This window comes from Pan troglodytes, chromosome 11 (assembly GCF_028858775.2).
Source record: "Pan troglodytes isolate AG18354 chromosome 11, NHGRI_mPanTro3-v2.0_pri, whole genome shotgun sequence".
Classification (NCBI taxonomy): Eukaryota; Metazoa; Chordata; class Mammalia; order Primates; family Hominidae; genus Pan; species Pan troglodytes.
Genome location: NC_072409.2, coordinates 100,556,028 through 100,573,122, shown reverse-complemented (window position 1 = coordinate 100,573,122; position 17,095 = coordinate 100,556,028). Strand labels below are relative to the sequence as shown.

The 17,095-nt window shown below is 42.1% G+C and overlaps 1 protein-coding gene across 2 annotated transcripts in view; it reads right to left on the bottom strand.

The window, feature by feature from the left end:
• Window positions 1-17,095, bottom strand: part of TTC39B (tetratricopeptide repeat domain 39B) — a 191,447-nt gene that overhangs the window by 156,459 nt on the left and 17,893 nt on the right. Inside the window, exon 2 of one of the 2 annotated variants that reach the window (XM_063788720.1) lies at window positions 6,860-6,997. The exons of the other annotated variant lie outside the window; for it this stretch is intronic. The gene's annotated coding sequence lies outside the window, so the exon portion shown is untranslated. The remainder of the gene's footprint in view (window positions 1-6,859; window positions 6,998-17,095) is intronic. 2 annotated transcript variants of the gene reach the window in all.

Genomic DNA, 17,095 nt, shown 5'->3' with positions numbered 1-17,095 from the left:
CGGTGGCTCACGCCTGTAATCCCAGCACTTTGGGAGGCCGAGGCGGGCGGATCACGAGGTCAGGAGATCGAGACCACGCTGGCTAACATGGTGAAACGCCGTCTCTACTAAATATACAAAAAAAAATTAGCCGGGTGTGGGGGCGGGCGCCTCTAGTCCCAGCTACTCGGGAGGCTGAGGCAGGAGAATGGCGTGAACCTGGGAGGAGGAGCTTGCAGTGAGCAGAGATTACACCACTGCACTCCAGCCTGGGTGACAGAGCGAGACTCTGTCTCAAAAAAAAAAAAAAAAAAAAAAAAACCCAAAAGCAACCAGACTGGAGAGAGACCCAAAAAAGGCAGATTCTGAGGGGTTTGAGAGCTGTGCACCAAGGCACAGACCAGGTGCAGTTTATTAGTTCAAAGAATCCAAGGACAGAGTTCAGAGAAACCATAGCAGCTGGAAATTGAGAAGAGAAATCCAGGAAAAGGGAGAGGTAGAGAAGAGAAGCTTCAACTTCTCTGGGTATTACCCTTTCGCTGAACCTGGCTGACGTCTGAACCAGGTACATATGCCAACTCCAAGCTGCCCAGATAAGGTTAAAATAACCAAACTAAAATTCTGCCACTCACTGCAAGGAAAAAAGTGAAACTGTTGTGTTCACCCAAGGCAACCAACTGATTTAAAAAATAAAAATAAAAAACAATACTATTCAGAGGCTCTAAAAGAATCCAACTCAAACTCTGGTGTGTTAAAAGCTATCTTCCTACCTACTGCACCTTACCTCTTTACAATCTATTTAATCTCTTTTTAAGCTTTGTTAGATGGGAATGAGAAAATTAGCACATCTTTCTGGAAAACACTCTAGCAAAAAGTAACAAGAGTTTAAAATTGTTTGTACCTTTTATCCTTCCTGGGACAAGAGGACACCTTTACAAATTCACATCTTGCTTTTAGGTAAGTAAAGGAAGGGCAGAGAACTTTTCTTGTATCTGCTTCCTCTCAATTGCCTTCAGCTCAAAATAATCTTCATGCCAAAGTGGCATATTTTGGGTTTGCATATTCTGCTACTCTTAAGTTTTTAATCATAGCACTATTTTTCATTTGTAAAATTGCATATTACCTACAAGATAGGGAAAGATTTAAAAGTTTCATAAAATGCTATGTTGGAAAGGCTTATTGTTGATATTGAGTTGTTTTTTGTTGTTGTTGTTGTTGTTGTTGTTGTTGAGACAGGATCTCACTCTGTCAACCAGACTGGAGTGCAGTGGCATGAACACAGCTCAGTGCAGCCTCAACCTCCTGGGCTAAAGTGATCCTCCCACCTCAGCCTCCCATATAGCTGGGACCACAGACATGTGCCATTACACCTGGCTAAATTTTTAAATTTTTTCTAGAGATGGGGTCTTGCCCACACCAGTCTTGAACCCCTAGACTCAAGCAATCCTCCCATCTCAGCCTCCCCAAGTGCTGGGATTACAGGTGTGAGCCACTCTGTCTGACCGATACTGAGCTTTTCATTGCAACAATTCTAATGAGGGCGATTTAGCAATAATCAACCAGAATTACAAATTTCCTGCGATTCCACATCTGGGAACTTATCCTACAAATATACTCACATATATGTGAAACTACCTATGTGCAAGGTTACTCATTGCAGTGATATTTGTAACAATGCAAATTTGGGAACTACTGAAACCATCCATCAATGAGGGATTGGTGGCCAGGTGTGGTAGTTTGTGCCTGTAATCCCAGCACTTTGGGAAGCCAAGACTGATGGATGGCTTGAGTTCAGGAATTCAAGACCAGCCTGGGCAACATGGTGAAAGCCCATCTCTACAAACAAAGTACAAAAATTAGCTGGGCATGGTGGTGCATGCCTGTAATCCCAGCTACTTGAGAGGCTGAGGTGGGAGGCTCGCTTGAGCCTGGGAGGTGGAGGTTGTGGTGAGCCGAGATCGGCCACTGCACTCCAACCTGGGTGACAGCATGAGACCACATCTCAGAAAAAAAAAAAAAAAAAGAATTGTTGATACTACAAAACAATGGAGTATTATTATTCAGCCTTAAAAAATAAAAATAAAAATGCCAGGTGCAGTGGCTCACGCCCATAATCCCGACACTTTGGGAGGCTGAGGCAGGCAAATCGCCTGAGCTCTGGAGTTCGAGACCAGCCTGAGCAACATAGTGAGACCACCGTCTCTACAAAAAATACAAAAAAAATTAGCCAGGCATGGTGGTGCATGCCTGTAGTCCCAGCTACTCGGGAGGCTGAGGCATGAGAATCACTTGAACCCAGGAGGCGGAGATTGCAGAGAGCCGAGATGGCACCACTGCACTCCAGCCTGGGGGACAGAGCGAGACTCCATCTCAAAAAAAAAAAAAAATTAAATTAAAAAATAATAAAAATAAGGATTCTCCTTAAGTACTAACATTGAATCACTGCCAAGATATATAAAGTAAAATAGGCAAGGCACAGAACAGTATTAATTGTTCCCTATTATTCTTTCTCCCTTCTTCCAAAAGTTTCAGCCAGACACATGACCATCAGGAGTAGACTACATTTTCCAGTGTCCCTTGCAGCTAAGAGTGGCTATGTGATTGAAATCTCCTCAGTGAGATATGAGCAAAACTATTATGTGGCAGCTTCCAGGTCCCTTCCTTAGACAGAGGTATTATGTGGCCTTTGTTTCTCCATTGGACACATTCTTCATTGGATATACTCCATCCTGCTCCCTGGAAAGTAGTTCTCTCATCTTGGTTCATGATTGAACTGGAAGAAAACCAAGTCCCTTTTGGAGCTCACACACCTCACAACTCTGGACCACTCTTGGAATTTCGCATGACAGTGATATAATCATCTTTTTTAAACCATTGTTATTTGGGGTTTCAGTTATTTGAAGCTGAACCCAGACCTATCTCTTACACAAGTATAAATTTTGCAAGACTTATATCTGGCTAAATTGCCTGCAGAAAGATTGTGTCAATTTGTGCTGCAATAAGTGCTACATAAATGTGTACAGAGCTTTTTTTTGCCACACTGTACCATCTCCTGGATACCAGATGCCAACTGCTCGCTGAATCTAGAGACAGGTAAAAAGAATCTACAAATGTGACCTGGATGCCAGGACAGGCAGAGGCACCAGTACCAGCAAGAAGCTTCAGAAATAGAGTAGTTATTAAAATGACCATTTGCAGTGAGAAAATAAATCACTACAAACTACCAACTACCAGAGGCTTGGAGATTCAGGTCCCTTACTTGTGACATCTCTTTAGGCAATTTATCATAAATGCTTTTATATGGATGCATCCTGCTTACAATCTGGCTTCCCCTTCCGCTTAGGTCACCCTTTAACTCTCTGTAAGTCCCAGCACCCACAGAATCCGAGCAAGTGAAGGACCAGGAATTTTAAACCTCAGTAAAGTCCATCGTGCTGTTAACGTTAATCTGCCCTGAGCAGACACACCTTGTAAATACTCTGAGAATAAGGTTCAAAGTACCAAGGGCACTTGAGGAGGACATGGCTTTGCTTCAGTCAGGGAAGATTTCCTAGAAAAGTTAATGCTTAACAGAAGCCAACAAAGAAATGAGTGAAAAACGGAAGAGGAACTAGGATTTCTGCCCAGTTGGGAATTTTGGCGTTTACAAAACACCATTGAAACACTTACTCAATTATCATCTTCCTCCTGGAAAGACAGAAGTCTTCCCTATGATGTTAAAGAGGACCCGTTTTCTTTTTTTTTCTTTCATCTAATTCTCAAAATAGTTTCTTTCTTTTATGTTTTAGATTCACTTTTTCCATCTGTTTTTTAATCTTTTCAGTATAATGCCTATTCTTAAAGACCAAGAGATTAAAATTGAACACCAGCTTTCATTAGCATCCAGGTCAAAAATATATATTAATATGTGCATTTCTAAAGGTAAAGTTCTAGTTAGGTCATGCTCTAACCTATAGACATGAACACTCATAAAAGGGAATTTGTTAGGAGGCCAAGGTGGGCGGATCACCTGAGGTCAGAAGTTTGAGACCAGCCTGACCAACATGGTGAAACCCCATCTCTACCAAAAATACAAAAACTTCGCCAGGTGTGGTGGCAGGCGCCTGCAATCCCAGCTACTTGGGAGGCTGAGGCAGGAGGATCGCTTGAACCCAGGAGGCAGAGGTTGCAGTGAGCCGAGATCGTGCCACTGCACTCCAGCCTGGGTGTGACAGAGCGAGGCTCCATCTCAAAAAAAAAAAAAAAAAAAAAAAAAAGAGGATTTATCATTGCTGAGGTCTGTGTTGTCATGGAGACAGAGGTAACGGCTCCTCTGACAGATGTTCTCGTTCCTTTTGATTCCTTACTCTTCATTCTCTTTTCTTCTCTAACTACAGGATTCCATATATACCTCCTCTGACCTAACTCCTAAAGTTTTTCTGACTTGACCCTTTTCTCATTCCATGTGCTATCTCTCTGGATAATCTTATCCACTACCCTTGTAAACTGTTATCTTTAAATAGAGGATTTTCAAGTCAACTGCTCCAGCCAGACTTCCACCCAGCTCCAAGTCTATGTTTCCATCGGCCACCTTGACATCTCCTCTCACACTTCTCCTGGTGCATCAAACCTCTCCCAGTCAGACTGGGAGAAAACTCAGTCATTATTGACTCACTCCTCTTCCTCATCGCCATATTTGATCAATCACTGAGTTCTATCATTTCACCTTTGCAATGCCTATTCTCTTCATCTGCCCAGAATATGGGCAAGCAAGCCCCAGTCATTTCTCACTCGACTTTTCAGGAATCTTGCCAACTCCAATTCCTTGCCTCATCAATGGATGCTTTTCGTTAGGGAGGCAAGATGGCACAAAGTGGCCAGGTTCCAACCTGGGTCAAATAGAATCTCTGCTCCCCTGCTTTGTGCCTCCTAGCAAGTCATCTCCTCCAGCTAAACCACAACTGCTTGATGTAGAAAATGGGGCAATAACTCATAAAGATGTGGTAAGGAGTACATAAAATAATCTATGCAAAATGTCTAGTACATACAAGTACTTAATATATTTTACCTGGTTTTTTTGTTTTGTTTTGTTTTTGTTTTTGTTTTTGTTTTGAGATGGAGTCTCGCTCTGTTGCCCAGGCTGGAGTGCAATGGCACAATCTTGGCTCACTGCAACCTCCACCTCCTGGGTTCAAGCAATTCTCCTACCTCAGCCTCCCAAGTAGCTGGGACTACAGGCATGAGCCACCACACCCAGCTAATTTTTTGTATTTTTAGTAGACACGGGGTTTCACCATCTGGCCAGGCTGGTCTTGAACTCCTCGCCTTGTGATCCGCTCACCTCAACCTCCCAAAGTGCTGGGATTACAGGCATGAGCCACTGCATCTGGCTTTATTTTACCTGTTATAGCATAACTCTTAACGTCTAACACATCATGAAGCCTGTATTTGTATAAATACAGGCTTCACCATGTGCTAGACATCACCAGTGCACACTAGGGCTTCTCGCCTTTGGGGTACATGGAAGACTTCACTTCCTAACCACCTTCCAGTTAAGTGGGACCATGTGACTAATTCTAAAAAATGAGCCAAAATGTAGATTGGGTATGAGATTTTGATTAGTTTTTTTCTCCCATTTGATGACCAAAAAGGCCATGTGTTCCAGGTGGCACTTCTACAAGATGGTAGAGGCTCCTCAGCCTGGGTCTCAAGTTGCAATAGATACCAAGTATGAGCAACTCAGACTGGGGAGCTGTTATTATCACAGCAAAGCTTAGCAGGTGGTATCCCAACTAATACAGAACATCTCATTTCCTACTTCTCAATCCTGGGGATAGGCCCTAACACGTGTAAGATTTCCTAAAACAAATGAACTAGCAGACACCAAAAGTTCTAGTTATTTGGGGACAAAGGAATGTCTGCAGTTCTCATTTATTTTCCAAAGTTATTACATCTGTATATATTTACTTGTAAGTGATTTTAAAAACCAAATGAGGCTGGCACAAGCAAAATAGGAAACTGATTAACATATGTAAATTAGAAGTCCAAGAGCCGACAAGTATTGGGCATGCTGGATGCAGGGGCTTAAGGTAGATATCAAGGATTCATTCTTGCCCTTTTCATAGCTCAGGTCTCTTTTCTTTTGTGATAGACGCATTTGCAGACAAAGTCTTCTCTTTTATTGGAAAGATGATTGCCAGCAGTTCCAAGATTACGTTGCTTTCTATTAGCTCTTACAAGTTTTCTAACTTCAGCACGAAGAGTGATTCTTTCTCCCAACCATTCTGGTAAAAAGTCCTGGGATACAATCTAACTGGACCAAAGTCAGTCATATACCCAGTGCTAAACCAGTAAATATGACCAGAGAAATAAGATATTCTGATTGGCCACTCTACACCATGTGTCTAGCCCTGACTCACAGGGTAGGGCCATCCACAGTGAAGCCACATGGACTAAAACAGAGGAATGGAGGTTCCCCAGGAAAATCAAGGAACTACTACCAAAGAAGACAGAATCGACACAGGGTAGGTAAAATGATAGATGTTCACTACAGACGTTAATACAATGCACCTGGCAATGTTGGTGAAATATGTAATCAGTTAAGGAATTTTATGAAGTCCTGATTATAAGCTTAAAATCTACCATGCCTGCCTGACCTTCAAAGGACCATCTTCCTTCCAAGTATTAGGTTGGTGCAAAAGTTAATGCGGTTTTGCACCAAAGAAATACATTGTAAGGTTCAAAATAGCCTGCTGGCTGGTCGCAGTGGCTCACGCCTGTAATCTCAGCACTTTGGGAGGCTACGGCCGGCGGATGGCTTGAGCTCAGGAGTTTGAGACCAGTATGAACAACATGGTAAAACTCCCATCTCTACAAAAAATGCCAAAAAAAAAAAAATTACCTGGGTGTGGTGGCGGGTGCCTGTGGTCCCAGCTACTTGGGAGGCTGAGGTGGGAGGATCACTTGAGCCCAAGAGCCATAGGTTGCAATGAGCCAAGATTGTGCCACTGCACTGCAGTCTGGGTGAGCGAGCCAGACCCTGGGAAGAAAGAAAGAGAAAGAGAGAGAGAGAAGGAAGGGAAGAAAAATAGCATGCTTTCAGCTACATACCACTCTCGTTACCCCCATCCCCATCTTAGTAGGCTTCTAAAATTATACTGGAAAATAATTTTAAGGATCATGGCATAGAATAGACTTCTTAGTCGAAGCTATTGTGATTTTAGATCACTTTTACATTACTTATGTTCTCAAATGTGAGTGAAACTTGAAAGAGGTGCAGCAATACATCTGGTTTTCTTTTCTGTTGTTGTGCATGTTTGCATTTTCTTTTGTTCTGTTTTTTGCCTCATGGGTGAAACTCCCATATCAGCCATTCCAGCCTCTACATCTCTCTCCCAAGCGGGTGTTCCTCTTGAGAGTTTCTGGCTTCAGCAGCTCGGGTGATGCAGTAACAGGCACAAAGTTGTATGTGAAGAGAATCACTCTCTGTCGAATTAATCTGCCTCTTTCAGTGAGTGGGGTCTTAAGAGGAGAAATGAACATCAGGAGAAATTGAAACGGGACACTACTCTTTGACTTGTCCACAGCTTGTGCAAGATGAAGGGATTTATGGATAAAACCATCTGCCCACTCAGGGTTGTGAGCTCTTCAAGGACTTAGCATGTGTCTTTTTGACATCTGTCTCCACAGCACCCAGTACTATGAGGGACAAAGAGGTGATGGACTCTGCCCAGGTTGTTCATAGTCTAGTAGAAATATTAAACTGGCACCAGGAGTTACCATAATATAAGATGGAGAATATGGACTGACACTTGAAGCACAGGCAAAGAGTTTTGGGATTTCAAAGAAGAAAGTGATTACAGCTGAATGGATAAGCAATCTTTAACAAGGAGGTAGCTTTAAAAGAGGTAAGGGAGGGATGGGCAGAGCTGGGGGCAGGAAGTGCCGGGCAGAGGAACCACTAGTAAAAGAAAACAAAAAGGTGACATTTTCAGCTTAATCACTAGTACCAGAATAGGAGAGGACATTCTTTGTTTGGAAAAATATTTTGGTGAGCTACTAGAATTTAGGGTGAGAACTTTAAATTCATGAACATGGGCCCAAGCAGAGTCATGATCCCTGCACTGTACTGGATAATACAAGAAAGGGGCTCATGCGTAGCTAGATTTGGGGACATATACCCTCCTATGTCACAATGAAATACATTAAGCATTTGGAGGAATGGCAAGGAGTTTGGAAGGGGCTGCAAATTTTGAAGTTTTTATCGTTTCAAAAACGTTATATAAGAATTATACATATGTTATTTTAGGGTATTGACTGTTTTCACTCAGAACAACTTCCTTGTGATTCATCCAAATTCTTGCATGTATCAATAGATTGTTCCTTTGTTGCTAAGTAGTATTGGGGGAATATATCTACCCTGGTTGTTTAAACATTTACCTGTTGAAAGATGTCTGGTTTGTCAATTACCCCGGAATAAGAAAAAAGGAGAAGGATATCTGAGCTATTTTCAATTTTTGGCAATTACAAATAAAACTGTATACAGGTTTTTGTGTAAGTTATAATTTCTCTGGGTTAAATGCCCAAGAGTGTCATTCCTGGGTCACATGGTCATTGCATGTTAATTTATAAGAAAGAGCCAAACTGTTCGCCCAAGTAGCTGTACTGTTTTAAAATCCTCACCAGCATTTGGCGTTTTCACCATTTTTTACTTTAGCCATTCTGAGAGGTGTGTAGTCATAATTAACTATACTTTTAATTTGCCTTCCTCTGTGGGTAATGCTGCTGGACAGCTTTCCATGCGCTTATTTGCCTCCACAGATCCTATTTGATGAAACATCTGTTCATGCCTTTGCCCCTTTCTAACTGGTTTGTTTGTATTTTTACTCTTGGGTTTTGAAATTATTCTAGATACTTGTCCTTTGTTGTATATGTCATTTGCAAATATTCTTTTCCGCTCTGTACCTTGTCTTTTCACCCTCTTCTCATGGGCTTTTACCAAACAGTTTTTAATTTTGATGATCTCAAATTGATCAATTTTTGTTTCCATGAATAGTGCTTTCATAGATCATGTATCAAATTATTGCCTAGATCTAGATACCAAAGGTATTTTTCCTATAATTTTTTTCTCAAGTGTTTATTTTATTTATTTTATTTTATTTTTGAGACAAGTTCTCACTCTGTCACCCAAGCTGGAGTGCAGTGGTGCAATCTCTCTCACTGCAACTTCTGCCTCTCAGGTTCAAGCGATTCTGTGCCTCAGCCTCCCAAGTAGCTGGGATTACAGGCGCGAGCCACCATGTCGGCTAATTTTTGTATTTTTAGTAGAAATGGGGTTTCGCCACGTTGGCTGGGCTAGTCTCAAACTCCTGACCTCAGATGATCCACCCACCTCAGCCTCCCAAAGTGCTGAGATTACAGGCGTGAGCCACCACGCCCAGCCAAGAGTTCACATTTTACATTTTACATGTAAGTTCATGGCTCATTTTGTGTTAATTTTTGTATTGAGTTTTGTTTAAGTCAAGTTTCATTGTCTGATCACGAATGTCTCATTGTTCCAGCCCATTTGTTGGAAAGGCTATGCTTCATGCATTGAATTGCTTTTGTACCCTTGTCAAAAATCAACTGGGCGGATTCTTATGGATCTATTTCTGGGTTCTCTATCTTGTTCCATTGATCTGTGTGCCTAACCCCTCACCAATATACCACGCTGTCCTGATTACTTCAGATATAGAGTAAGTCTTAGCATCAGACAGAGCAATTCCTCCCACTCTGTTCTTCTTTGTTAATATTGTTCTAGGTATTTGGGAGGCCCATGCCTTTCCATATAAATTTTGGAATAACCTTCTCTCCATCTTCAGAAAGTTTCCTAGGATTTTTACAGAAATTGCATTAAACCTATAGATCAATTTGGGAAGAATCAACATTTCTGTTATGTTGACTCTTCCAAAATATAATATAGTACATCTTTCCATTTATTTAGGTTGTCTTTAATTTTTTTAACCAGTATTTTGTAGTTTTCAGCACACAGATCTTGTACATGTTTTGTTGAACATATACCTAAGTATTTTGTTTTCTTTAGAGCAATCAAATGGTATTGCATTTTATTTTATTTTTATTACAGCAATGCCAGCCTAAGAAGGTATTGCATTTTAAAATTCAGTTTCTTCCTTTTTTCTTTTTTAGACGGAGTCTTGCTCAGTCGCCCAGGCTGGAGTGCAGTGGTGCAATCTCCGCTCACTGCAAGTTCCACCTCCCAGGTTCACGTCATTCTCCTGCCTCAGCCTCCCTAGTAGCTGGTACTACAGGTGCCAACCACCAGGCCCGGCCAATTTTTTTTGTATTTTTTAGTAGAGATGGGTTTCACCCTGTTAGCCAGTTTGGTGTCGATCTCCTGACCTCATGATCTGCCCCCTTCGGCCTCCCAAAGTGCTAGGATTACAGGTGTGAGCCACCATGCTTGGCTTAAAATTCAGTTTCTATGTGTTCACCATTAGTACACAGAAATGTGATTGATATTTGTGTTGATCTTGTATCCTGTGACCTTGCTGAACTCACTTAGTTCTGGCAGATTTTTTTTTTTCTGTAGAATCCTTGGCATTTTCTATGTTGATAATGATGTCATCTGCAAACAGTTTTATTTCTTCTTCTGTTCTTTTTTTTTTTTTTTTTGTGAGACAGAGTCTCGCTCTTTTGCCCAGGCTGGAGTGCAGTTGCGTGATCTTGGCTCACTGCTAACTCCGCCTCCCAGGTTCACACCATTCTCCTGCTCAGCCTCCCAAGTAGCTGGGACTACAGGCGCCCGCCACCACGCCCAGCTAATTTTTTTTGTATTTTTAGTAGAGACGGGGTTTCACTGTGTTAGCCAGGCTGGTCTCGATCTCCTGACCTTGTGATCAGCCCGCCTTGGCCTACCAAAGTGCTGGAATTACAGGCGTGAGCCACCATGCCGGGCCTCTTCTTCTGTTCTGATATGTATGTCCTTTCTCTTTTCCTCCCTCCCTCTCTTCCTTCCTTCCTTCCTTCCTTTCTTCTTTCTCTCTCTTTCTTCTTTCTTTCTTTCTCTCTCTTTTTTTTTCTTGCTTATTGCAGGGGCTAGAACTTTCAGTACTATGTTGAATAAGAGTGATGAGAGCTGACATCCTTGCCTTGTTCCTAATCTTAGAGCAAAAGCATTCAGTCTTTCGCAATGAAATGCGATCTTAGCTGTAGGATTTTTTTTTTTTTTTTTTTTGAGACAGGGTCATTCTCTGTTGCCGACATTGGAGTGCAGTGCCGTAATTGTGGCTCACTGCTGCCTCAGCCTCCCAAGAAGCTGGTACTACAAGTGTGCACCACCACACCTGTATAATTTTGTTTATGTTTTATAGAGACAGGGTCTCACTTTGTTGCCCAGGCTTGCTGTAGGTTTTTGTAGATGCTCTTGATCAAGTTGAGATAAATCTCTGCATTTCTAACTTGCTGACACCTTTTTTAAAATCATGAATAGATATTAGATTTTGTTAAATGCTTTCTTTGTGATATGTTTATGTGACTTTTCTTCTTTAGCTTGTTGATATGGTAGATTAATTACATTAATTGATTTCTAATGTTGAGCTGGGCTTGCATGCCTGGACTAAACCCCACTTGGTTGTAGTGAATAATTCTTCTTATACATTGTTGGTCCACATACCTTTAAAATTGAGAAACTTGTGTGTCGTGCTGAACATTTCCCTCTCCCTCTCCCTCTCCCCAACATTGCCATTGCCATGACTTTTACCCCCATTACCCTCTAGTCAAAGCCTCTACCCCCATTCACCTGTTCTACTTCGACAGCCTCCTGCTCCCCCTGCATTAATTTTTGCTTGCCTCTAGCCATTCTCCACACAGTCAAGGGTATTTTCAAAACACAAATCCAATTCTGATGCTTCTTTTCTTAAAATCCTTCAATGTTTTCATGCCACTTTTAGGTTAAAGGCTCACATCTTTAATGTGGCCTACAAGCCCCAGGGTGATGTGGCCCCGCTCTGCCTCTTAAGCCTGCTAAGCCCCACTCTGTGCATCTTCACGTGCACCTTCCTGATTCCCTCAGCATCACCTGCCATCCACCTTGGAGCCTTTGTGTGTGCGATGCCCACGCACTCCTGCCCTGCTCCTTCGTCAGGATGACTCTTTCAACTGACAAATTGCTTTCCCAGGAAAATGCTCCTGGACCATCTAGCTTGGTCAGGTCCAAGTATTTATCATAGTTTCCTAATACTTAGCATAGCTTCATAGTATTTAGCATAGCTTGTGGGTTATGCTTATTTGTATGGTTATTTGATTAGTAGTAGTTTCTCCTGAGACTGTAAAAGCTTCATCAGTGCAGGGACTATATCTGTTTTGCTCAACAAATGTATTTTGAATTAGCAAATGGAATCAACTGTCCTACTTAATTAGTTCATCAATATGTGTTTACTGACCATCATATATACCTTATCAAGTATATTAGGCCATTCTGGCACTGCTGTAAAGGAATATCTGGCCAGGCGCAGTGGCTCACGCCTGTAATCTCAACACTTTGGGAGACCAAGGCAGGAGAATCACTTGAGCCCAGAAGTCTGAGACCAGCCATAGTGAGACCCTGTCTCTATAAAACATTTAAAAATTAACTGAACTTGGTGGCATATGCCTGTAGTCCCAGCTACTCAGGAGGCTGAGGTGGGAGGATTGCTTAAGCTGGAGAGTTTGAAGCTACAGTGAGCCATGATCACGCCACTACACTCCAGCCTGGGCAACAGAGTGAGACTCTGTCGCAAAACAAAAAAAGAAAACAAAAAAAACAAAGGAATACCTGAGGCTGGGTAAGTTATAAAGACAAAAGTTTTAATTGGCTCACTGTTCTGCAGGCTTTACAGGAAGCATAGTGCTAGCATCTGCTTAGCTTCTGGGGAGGCCTCAGGGAGCTGCCAATCATGGTGGAAGGCAAAGAGGGAGCAGGCACATCACACAGCCAGAGTAGGAGGAAGAGAGGGAGAGTGAGAGGCGCCACACACTTTTAAACAACCAGATCTCATGTGAACTCACTCAGCACCAAGTGGATGGCAGTAAGCCATTCATGAAGGACACACCCTCATGATACAAACATCTCCCACCAGGCCCCACTTCCAACAACAGACATTACATTTCTTTCTTTCTTTTTTTTTTTTGCGAAGGACTTTAGCTCTTTTTGCCCAGGCTGGAGTGCAATGGCGTCATCTCGGCTCACCACAACCTCTTCCTCCTGGGTTCAAGCAATTCTCCTTCCTTAGCCTCCCGAATAGCTGGGATTACAGGCGCCTGCCACCGCACCAGACTAATTTTTTGTATTTTTAGTAGAAATGGGGTTTCTCCGTCTCTACTAAACCCAGCCACAGGCTGGTCTCGAACTCCTGACCTCTGGTGATCCTACCTGCCTCAGCCTCCCAAAGTGCTGGGATTACAGGCATGAGCCACCGCGCCCAGCCCAAGATTACATTTCAACACGAGATTTGGCAAAGACACACAGATCCAAATCATATAATCAGGAGAACAATAACTAAGGAGAGTGAAAACAAGGGAGCACAAGAGAGCAAGAGAGAGAAAAAAAAAGAGAGAACAAATGCTTACTAGGTACTATTACATATACGTGAAACAATCCTACGCACTATGTCATATAATTTTATTAGGTATAAGGATATTTTCTGCTAATTTAATTGGTAAAAGAATTACTAAGTAGCTACAGTGGTCAAAGTCATCTCTGGGTGGTAGGATTCAAAATAATTTTTATTTTCTTCTTTTTATTTCTCTTTTTTTTTTTTTTTTTTGAGACAAGGTCTCACTGTGTTGCCCAGGCTGGTCTTGAACTTCTGGGATCAAGTGATTCTCCCACCCCAGCTTCCCAAGAATGGGAGCCACCTTTGCAAAAATGATAGCAGTGAGAGAAATCTAACATAACTGATTCCATCTTGCTTCTAACTTCACAAGCTAACTGTGCTTGCTCATTCCCGGGCATAGGCCAAGCTAATTATGGGAAGAATTTAATTTACAGCTTAACCGTAGAGCAAGGATGATGATAGCCCTTCCTAAAATTACCCTGCTCCTTGTTCAGAGACTGAAACTGCCCTTTGTAAAGCTAATGAAAGGCTATAAGGTTAGAATTATGGTAGAGGCCTGAATTCTGCTAAGCCCTAGGCATAGTAAAATAGTAACTAGTCATTGTCTCCTAACTTACGTAAGTAGAAGTCATGTAGCCAGAGGTCACAAGATTTGTAACTTCTCTAATCACCCCTATAGATAACATCACTGCTGTTAAACCTGAGACTGGTGTTTGCAATATTTTTCAGACTTTGCATTCTGGTGGGCTAACACATCTGGACTCACGACCCACACAAAGGAAATGACTTAACTGGCTCCCCACTCAGAAACTGACTTAGTCCATGAAGACAGTTTCGAACCCCTATGATTTCATCCCTAACCCAAACAATCAGTCAGCATTCTCCATTCCCTAGTCCCCTGCCCACCAAACTATCCTTGAAAAACCTTAGCCTCCGAACTCTTAGGGAGGCAGACTTGAAAAACATCTCCTGTTCTCCTAGCTTGGCTAGCCTTGCTATTATTAGACTCTTTCTCCACTGCAACTCCTACTGTTCTTAGTGTCTTGGCTTTTCTGGGCAGTGGGCAAGAAGAACCCAGCTGGAGTATTACAGTCGCTGGGACAACAGGCATGTGTCACCACACCCAGCCTTCTTTAATTTGTAAGATGAACACATATTATTAGTTTATTAACGAAAAAACTATAGAGCACTCTTGAAAAATGTTCACACTTCATTCACCTTTCTTCAAAATACATAAACAAAACAAAATTTAAAAGATATAACAGGCTTGGCGCGGTGGCTCATGCCTGTAACCCAGCACTTTGGGAGGCTGAGATGGGCGGATCACCTGAGGTCGGGAGCTCGAGACCAGCCTGACCAACATGGAGAAACCCCGTCTCTACTAAAGATACAAAGTTAGCCAGGCATGGTGGTACATGCCTGTAATCCCAGCTTCTTGGGAGGCTGAGGCAGAAGAATCACTTGAACCCGGGAGGAGGAGGTTGCGGTGAGCCGAGATCGCGCCATTGCACTCTAGCCTGGGCAACAAAAGGGTAACTCTATCTAAAAAAAAAAAAAAAAAAAAAAAGTTATAACAAAAAATTATATTATTAAATGTTAGTTCTTGAAATAATGATAGGATATTAAGAATGTATATTTCTAACGATCATTTGTGTCAAAAATACTATATTATGCTTGAATTATATTGTATAAAATCCTAACACCATATTACAATTCAGAAACACCAGAAGAATACACACACACCAAACACACACACACACACACACCCCCCGCAATTCATTCTGCTGACTGGGATGAGATTGAATAATAAAGTTGTGAATCAGTTATAACACTTAATTTGCACTTTATATTATCTATACTGTGTTCATACTATCTACTTGAATATATATTGTTTTCATATTTTTAAACGAAACTACTTTTCAAAATGCATTTGGAGATAATTTTTTAGAAAAAAACAAATGAGTCCAGGCGCACTGGCTCATGCCTGTAATCCTAACACATTGAGAGGCTGAGGCAGGTGGATTGCCTGAGCTCAGTAGTTCCAGACCAGTCTGGGCAACACAGTGAAACCCCATCTCTACTAAAATACAAAAAATTAGCTAGGCGTGGTGGCGTGTGCCTGTAGTCCCAGCTACTCGGGAGGCTGAGGCAGGAGAATTGCTTGAACCCGGGAGGTGGAGGTTGCAGTGAGCTAAGATTGTGCCACTGCACTCCAGCCTGGGCGACAGAGTGAGACCCCATCTCAAAAAAAAAAAAAAAAAAAAAGAAAGAAAGAAAAAACAAATAACCTGGATCCCTGTCACCCTCCCCCACACCTCCCCCTTGTTAGCCACATTCATCAACCATCGCAAACACACATAACCACATTGCAGGCTCAAATGGAGCCATTCTATTATTATACATATGCTATAGGGGAGGAAAAGCTTTACCTCTCTATCCTTCTAGGATCTCCCACTGGGGCCCTGAAAATTAAGCTAATAAAAGACAGATTAACAAGAGAGGCCAGACATGATGGCTCATGCTTGTAATCCCAACACTTTAGGAAGCCAAGCGGGCCTATCACTTGAGCCCAAGAGTTCAAGACCAGCCTGGGCAACATGGTGAAACTCCATCTCTACTAAAAATACAAAAAATTAGCTGGGTGTGGTGGCAGGCACCTGTAGCCCCACCTACTCAGAAGTGGGAGAATCACCTGAGTCTAGGAGGTCAAGGCTGCAGTGAGCCAAGATCACACACCTGTACTCCAGCCTGGGTGAGAGTGAGACTCTGTCTCAAAAATAAATAAATAAATAAATAAATAAGAGAAAAGTTTAATTACATATGTAGGCAAAGGAGTTTCAGAAAGAAAAGTGACTCAAAGAGGTGGCCAGATAAGTGAGGCTTATTTATCATCTTAGGCTAAACAAATTGAAAGGGGTTTGGGGCTTCTGAGTCGGGGAGGCACATTATGGGAGAGAGAGGAGCGGAAATATATAATAAATAAAAGTAGTCTGGTTATGCAGCTAAGAGTCTCAGGTGATAAGAGTTGTCTGCCAGAGTACCTTTCTTCCTGGTACAGACATACTTTTACAAGTAGAAATTTTCTTTATAAATGTAAATGTATTTTACAAAAGGGGAAATGAATACTCCACTTTCATGCAGTTAGAGGGAGGTAAAGAGCTTTTCTGCATCTGCTGGTTCTCAATTGCCTTTGACTTAAAGTAATGCACATGACAAAGCAGCATACTTTGAGGAGGCATATTCTGGCATCTTTCAATGCCAACCTCAAAAACAGTAAGAAAGTGACTTCTGCTTCCCAGTAAGTTGGAGTAACAAGGCCCAGGATGACTGACATGACTGAAAAAATGGTGTGTAAACAATGGTTTTCAGACATTGGACATCAGGCAATGCAAGAAACTATTCCCTGAGAGGTGAGAAACAAACCAAGTGAACCCAGAACTGCCCAAGCTTATGGCCTGGAGAGATTTTCCAGGCTGCAGTTTAGGGTGAGGGAAACTAGACGAAGCCCAGCCCAGCTGAACTGAGATGGTGGAAGTTCAGGGAGG